Source organism: Gymnogyps californianus, chromosome 8, assembly GCF_018139145.2.
Source record: "Gymnogyps californianus isolate 813 chromosome 8, ASM1813914v2, whole genome shotgun sequence".
Classification (NCBI taxonomy): Eukaryota; Metazoa; Chordata; class Aves; order Accipitriformes; family Cathartidae; genus Gymnogyps; species Gymnogyps californianus.
In genome coordinates, this window is record NC_059478.1 from 17,789,884 (window position 1) to 17,797,571 (window position 7,688).

A 7,688-nucleotide genomic window follows, 5' to 3' on the forward strand; every position below is an offset into this window, starting at 1 on the left:
CTAGCTGCTTGTTCATATACAGAGAAAATAACTCATGTGCAGTGTGAATTGAAATGATCTGTATGTTTATGTGCTCAAAACATCTAAAATAGTTATAGTGAAATTACGTAAGTCACAAATAAGATTACTGAAGGTCGGTCTCATTGGTAATGGCTATCTGAAGAACTCTTCCACTTCTTGGCCATTCCCAGACTTTAGCAGCTCCTATAACTGCTTGTACGAAGTGGCTTGACGCGGAGCATATGGATGCTGGTGCTTCAGAGCAGTGGCACTAGTATTGAAGCTGGTAGAGAAGCTGCTATGAAACTGCGTATGCAAGCTGTTGGCCCCAGACTGGTGAGTGATTTCACGAGCACAAGGTCCTGCTCCTAAGCCTCTGTCCTTCCGCAAGGAACCTGCCCTGCCATTTCTGCCTGTGCATTCTGCATCCGCTTCTGAAAACTCATCCAAGGCCTGCTTGACTTCCCTCCATCGCTAAACACTCCTCCCTCCGTGCATGTCAGCAGCAGCTCTTGCTATTAATGTCTACAGGTACATTATGTTAAGAATAGTTTAATAATGTTAGAATTTGGCCTGGGAGAGCCTCTGTTACCAGTGCTGGTTCTAACTTTGTTCCAGGCCAGAGAAGTCCTGGAGAGTATAACAGTTGCTAAAATATGATAATGGAAAAAAGAACTAATATTTGAGGCCAGTGGGAATATTCCACCTCTCTGTGCCAAGAAGCCTGTGAAGGAAGCAGTGTATCAGCAAATGGAGAAGCTTAGTAAGTGACCAGCACAGTCCTCGGGAGTTTGCCCTGTCCAGAAATCTGGTAGACTGTTACTGCTCTTGCTCTAATAAATAAAGCTGGCCAGCATTATTTATTAGGGAGGAGAAATGATAATGCAGTGCTGCACTGGGATGCAGATGCTTGCTATCGGAAAAATGGCTTCTCCCCCTTCATCCTCTTACCTCAGCTAAGTTCTGCAAATAAGGATAAGCAGTGTGGACGTACGGCTTTATACAGCTCTGTTCTTGCAATAGTAACAGTCCTTCGCTAGTTGGAAATGTTTATCACCGTATCAGTGTGGTGATATTTGACTTTTGCATGGGGTGAGGTGTTGTGTTAACTAAAACTACAGCCCATAGCGAGGGAATGAGGAAGCTCACACGGGAGGAGACAAGAGGTCCTTGCTGCGTTCCACTCTTGCAGCTAGGACCGTCCCAACTTCTGCATGTCCTTGGCTGCTGCCTGAAGCTGAGCAATTGATACAGGGGCAGCTTTGAAGGTGGCAAAGGAGAACAGACTACTCGGGTTGAGACTGCGGCTTGTGTGCTGATACTTCTGACCCAGCTCCAAGAGCTGAAATGTCTTTAGCTGCAATGGGCAGGGGAGTGCATGGAGAGGCATGTTTCTGGGAGGGAGAGACATGTGGCTAAATTCTGGACTCTGGTACTCGTGGACAATGAATAATGAGCAGAGAGAAGGGAAGAGGGTTTTGGTACAACCTTTCTTTTAACTGATGCTAAATTGAATGTTTGTTCAGTAACATGATATAATAATATTTAAATAAATGTGGAGGACTAACCCCTCCACAGGGTGTGTGCAGAAGCTTCTGTATCTGATTCTCTGAGTCCTGCACTTGGTCCTCCAGCACGGAATTGCACTGTGCATATCTGGTTTTCTTCATGGGAGGGTCAAAATATGTTAAAATAATCTTTTAAAACAAAAAATAAAATGTTGAGGCTTTGTGGGGGAGAAAGAAGCTGAAGGCAAGTTGTAGATGGGAAAACTGTCTTTTTTTTGAGATAGATGGCTGGCTGGAGTCTGTGTTTTAGCTTAAACAAGGGTAATACAATTTGTGTAAGACTGACAGCAGAGCATATTTATCTAACTTTTGTTTATTATTATCTCGTTTTCTGGATTTCTAAACCTCTGTTTCAACATATTTAGAATTCCTATTTCATTTTCACAAGACACTACATTTTGTGTTATGCATTTGGCTGTTTTGTGTGTGCAAGGGTTACAAAAAAGGCACTATATGTGCATTACTGCTGTACCTTTATATTTATCTACATGCCAAGATTAATCCAAGATGCAGTAATGTTTTGCCTTAGAGCAATTGTACTAATGAACCTTAACCCTGATCTTAAGAGACTTACTCTCTGTTCCTGTGACAGTTTGTTTATTCTTCACTTCAGGGCCTCTTTTGAGCTAAAACAGCCATTAAGAGCAAATTGTTCTGGACAGCTTGTCTGCCTCTGAGTAACAAAAACTGTGCAACTTATCTTCATTTCTTCCTATACCTTCTCCAGGTGATTCCTGCAAACATAAATCCACTGCAGTATCCATCCAGCACTGGAATATTCTAAATGCACAGAAATGATGCGACTCATTAACAGTGTGACGTTTCAGCATTCTCTATTTGTAAAAATTGCTGCATGCAGGGGGCAAATCCCACTGTACTTTGTGTACTTATCATTGTGAATACAACGTCCATATTGGAGGAAAAAATTATGTCCAGGTACTTTGTATATTGTCAGTTATTTGTGTAGGTTCTTGTGCTGTGTGAATGGCAGATGATAAAGTTATAGACGTAAAAGAATGTTACGTGCTGAGGGTTTAGTCCTAAGATAGATCTAAACCCCTGTAATTCAGTGGAAGGTGTAAGTGCTCTGTATTTCTTAATCCAATTAATCAACTTTAAAGTATTAAAAATTATTAAAAAGAATCAATCTCAACAAGTGACTGAGAATATATCCCTATATTAAGCAGGAAAATTTTTTTTTTTACTTCATTATAAACAAATGTATTATCTGTGAAAGGGTAAAAGAACAGAAATGAAAAAGGATTGTTTGCCTGTAGTACAGTGGAGATATCAAGGGAAAATGGAGCCCACTTCAGCTGCTGTTAAAGTTAATAAGAGCTGGATCAAACCTAGGATTTCTTACAGCTCTCATGAGGCACCACAGCTCTTGACTCCACTAATCAAGAATTAAAACTGAATAAACATGAACTATATCTTTCTATTCACTAAAGAAGAAATAACTCCTGGGTAGATTTAACCTGGTAAAACTTGCTTTATTAAACCTTTTTTAATTAACCAAATACCTTACATTATTTCAAGTCCTGATATACTGTTTCTCCTTATAGGAGACCTACTGAAACAGAGACAAAGGTCAGTTTGGGAATATAAAACTATTTATTTTAGAATTATATCTAAAATGAAAAGAAATTAATCAGAGATGAAGGTATCAATCTTTTATCAAGCTAAAATCTCAGGCTGACTGTGCAAATAGGTTTATGGTAGAATAATAAATCATTTACTGCCCTTTTAAAAACATTTTGCTGAATTGCAGTTGCAACATAATTTACAAATTGCTGGAAAGGAGATGATAGAATTTTTTTGTTTGTTTGTTTGTATTTTCACAGAGATATTTCTTTCTTTGTTGCTGCCACAGAACAGAGACAGCAGTTATTTCTGTAGTATGGCAAGTATTCTTCCTTTCTGTTTGTGTAATCCTAACATAACTGAGACATTGTACTGCTTAGAATGAAGAAAAAATATTATACGTGTATAGATCCATAGGTATAATGTTTATGCAAATACTGATTTTTTAATAGAAGTATTTGTATTGTTAACTATAATTGAGGTTTCTATCTTGTCCCCTCTATTTCTATTTATTAGAAATTATGATCTAGGAAAATATAAACAAGTGAAAATCTGATTTAGTGTTTCATATTGCATCTCATTAATTTTAAAGCTGTGTAATTGTAAACTCTACAGTAATAATTCTGAACAAATTTATTTATAGGCAGTTGAACAGACAGAGTGAGGAGCTGAAGTGAAGTCTTACAGGATACTTAAGATATTCTGTGAACACTTTGTACTACATGCATTAATGGTAGATTTTGAGAAGCGTTAAGTGTTGATGGATGCGGTGAACAGAGCTGGGAATGAGCTTCATTACAGCTGCAGCAGTTTGTAAATATGAGGGTTATGACAGCTTAGAGAAGCCGAAACCAAGGAATTCTTGCAGAATAAGCACCTGCTCATTGGCTATGCTACCAAGAAAAATGAAACACTGAGAGAAATCTCAGACTGGTTTCTCTGTGCAAAATCTGCTTATATTCAGGTATTACTGGCCTGTAGTGAGGATCTGAGGACCTAAGCAGATTTTACAACATGAAGAAATGTTGTCTTGTCTGTATGATTTTACACAGAATATGTAAATTTCTCAGGTGGTGCTCAGTTAGCTGTAGTTTTCAGCAAAATTATGTAGGAACGTAAATAATTCTAATAGTTCATGAAATATGAGTAAAGACCTATTCAATACTTTCTTTTTTGGAGGCTCATGGGAAACCTAAATTGAATGGTGTTGCTGAAGCTCTTTTGAAGAGATATTCTGTAAAATTTTTAACATGCCACATGCTTTTCCATTAATTTGAAATAGTTTTCAATTCTTTCAGTGTTCCCTTATGATTAAAAATTTTGTCAAATGTCAGTCCTCAGTTGTGCAAAGTTTCCAACAAGGGCTATTGGACTTGTCCTAAAATGATTAACCTCAGCGCTGGAAACATCTAACTTTTCTGCATTGCTGCTTCATGTTATTACAGAAGGAAACAGTCCTCTGTAACTGTTGGGCAAAATGTTTTGCCCCTAAGTAAAATTATAGAGATATTGTTACTTGTCTATTTGACATCTATGAACACAGAAAGCCCAGTGCTGCTGCTTGCAAGGCATCCTCAATTCCTTACGTGTCCATTCATGCAAGGGGCTTTCCCTCCATCACATCATTACGTACTGTGAATGTAACAGGAGTGGAAAGGCAGAGTATCTGTCACATATGTTGATAAGACTGCTGCTGCCACAACATCTTTCTTGCCCCAAATTACAGCAGGCTACAGCAAGATTAGTTTGGTCAAAAAAAGTGATAAAAACAGAGAAAAGCTTTCAAACCGAGAGGTAAAAAACTCCAATTAAGATAATTATATACATTAGATAAATAAGCTGTGCCATGATGCATCTAGTCTTTTACAAAGTAATAGCAAATGTTGATAAGTTAGAGTAGGAACAGCTATTCACTTTATCTTACAAAACACAATGAATAAGATATTCATGAAACTGAAATGTTTTGCCTGCAAAATTGAAAGGAAGTTTTTTCATAAAATACATATTTTCCTTGGGGAAATCATTATTTCAGGATACTGTTTGATATCTAGAGGTTAGTGGGATCTAGAAAAGGAGTTGACAATGAAAAAACCCAACAAAAGTAAAACCCAAGCTTACTCAGATTTGACATACTGTTAAGTAAAGACTTAAGTATTTTAGAAAAGAGGTAAATTCTTATGCTACTGACTCATGGGGTCTAGAAGAATCTTTACCTGAGGCAGATGTGACCTAACTACCTCTTGCAAAACTCCCTGAAGTTTTATGAAACAGCTGTGACCAAGGACAAAGGTCTGCACCAGCTGAACCACGGGCCTGGTCCAGCACAACAATTGTTACACCTCCACTCCGATGGCAGTAATTCCCCCATGATGTAGAATGAGGTCCTTGTGGCATCCTGACACCTACTAGTTTTAAGGGGAATCGGCGTGTGTGCAAAGAGGGCAGTTTCCGAGGTCATACCAGGTAAGAGAAGTCCAGCTCAACCTCCTACATTGCACTAGCTTGTAGAAGCACCAAGTGTTAAAAACTGCTGCTGCAGTTTTGGAGACATAAATGTAGCTCGAGTACATCAGGTACACAGGCTCTGCTGACGCCGGCATAGCTGGTGAGGAGCAGGAGCTTCCATTCCTCCTGCGAGGAGGCCTGTATCCCTCTGCAGAGGCAGGGCACTGCCAGGTACGTCTTGCCGTAATGACTGCTTAGGACTGGGGAAAGGGAGTATTGGGCCACCTTCTGCTAAGCTCCACCATGGGGGTCTGTGAGACTCCAGGTGTGTCTTTTCTTTCCTTATCTGCTGCCCTTCCAGCAAACCTTGGTGACAGACACAGTTGATGCTTCCAGGCACGCTCTAGTGTCTTTTTGCTGGTAAAAAATGCTGATTGGCATCCTAATGAAAATCTAACTGATGCAATCAAATTGCCTCTTGTTGATCCTGAAGTGCAGGTGGTGACAAATCTCTTCTGTGGTGACACACACTGTAAACAATTTATTTTCATGTGTAAAGGAAATATGTAACCTCCAATGTGCTCCTGCTTTACATCAAAGATACACTGTTAAGGGTTTTGTCTGATAATTAAGAACCAGCATGAAGATCAAATGTTGATTTTAATTTATACACATAATTTCTACTAAACAGCTTCTATGAATGAGACTACCTGAAATTGAAACCTTGAAAGTGCTTTACAGTAAATGAGGTATTCTGCATCTCAATATTTACTGCTGAAATATGATTAATTGTATATTATGCTATTTGCTGTGAATGCACTTTAACATAAACTCTCCTCGATATATATGAGCTGCCCAGCTTGGATGCTTTTTCATTCTCTTTTGGCAGCGAATTTCATGCATTCTAAGTGAAAACTCCCATATTTTCTCATTACTGTTGCATGTCTGAATTCAAATATCTCTCTTATAATGCTGGGTGTGGTTTTACTTGCTTTATCATTGGCATTTCCAATAGTTTTGTGGTGCTGATTTGGAACCTAAATAGTAGAGACATCCCATCTCTAAATTAATGGCAAAATCATAAGAAAAACTGAGTGTGATACTACCAAAGTAGGCCCCTTTTACCCCCTTTGCCCCTCCCTGCCCCCAGGACTGAAGTTGGCTGAGCCACAACTAGTTCAGTCGAGAAGTTTGTTTACAGGCTTATGCAAGGGGCTTTTATTCTGCATATGTTAGAAATAATAGCTTTGGACTAATAGAAAGATCCTAGAACATTACTCTGACATCTGTAAGTCATTATTGGAAGTTACATTCCTGGTCGAAGGATATCTCCAACTCTATCCTCCTCCCCTTCTCCCAGATCTCTGCTGGAAAAAAAGACAGCCCCTGTATGTTTGAAGAAACTGGTTCTGATATCTCTTATAGTAGCTATGCGGATAATCCTTATGGTAGAAGTCCGATCTCTCTCCTATGTATCAATAATGGCTTAACTACATGACAATTACTGTGATAATAGAAAAACCCCTAACTTTTGGGAGAGCAAATTGTCTGGTGAACATATGTCTAAATGCTAAAGTTCACAGGCTCTTTAATCTGAAGTCGCCTGATTCGGCCACTCTTACTTGTATCAAATAATATGTGAATTTTCCCAGTAAGCAGAGCTAACAGGACTGGGGCCTCGGCTGAGTAATGCAGTATCCTACAAGGAACAAAATGCAGCATCCTACAAAATAGTATGTACTTTTTTTCTTTGCTTATTTTGGCCTGAGTCTCATCTTTGTTTGAGTCTTGATCTTTGGCTAGTATTTGTTCGCTAGTACCACTAGGAGATCTGAACTCATGTAAACTGAAATAGTGAGGGGTTCCAACTTGTATCTCTCCAGGCAGATGACCTCATTACAGCTTTAGTCAACACAACTTTTACACTCAAGCAATTTCATTAACTCTGAGGGGAACAATTTATTAACTTATTGGTAAACACATCAGTAATTGGTTGAACTGGGGCTTGACGAAGATGTGCATTATGGATAAAGTTCCCTAAAAACTTCACTGGCAAAGATGGGTAAGATGATACCCTAAATCAGAGTACCA

The 7,688-nt window shown here is 38.9% G+C and overlaps 1 long non-coding RNA gene across 1 annotated transcript; it reads left to right on the top strand.

The window, feature by feature from the left end:
* The first annotated feature begins 285 nt into the window (after positions 1-285).
* Positions 286-3,472, top strand: LOC127018891 (uncharacterized). The gene is made up of 3 exons (XR_007766846.1): positions 286-336; positions 2,296-2,504; positions 3,413-3,472. It is a non-coding gene; the product is annotated as an uncharacterized LOC127018891 (long non-coding RNA).
* Positions 3,473-7,688: the final 4,216 nt, after the last annotated feature.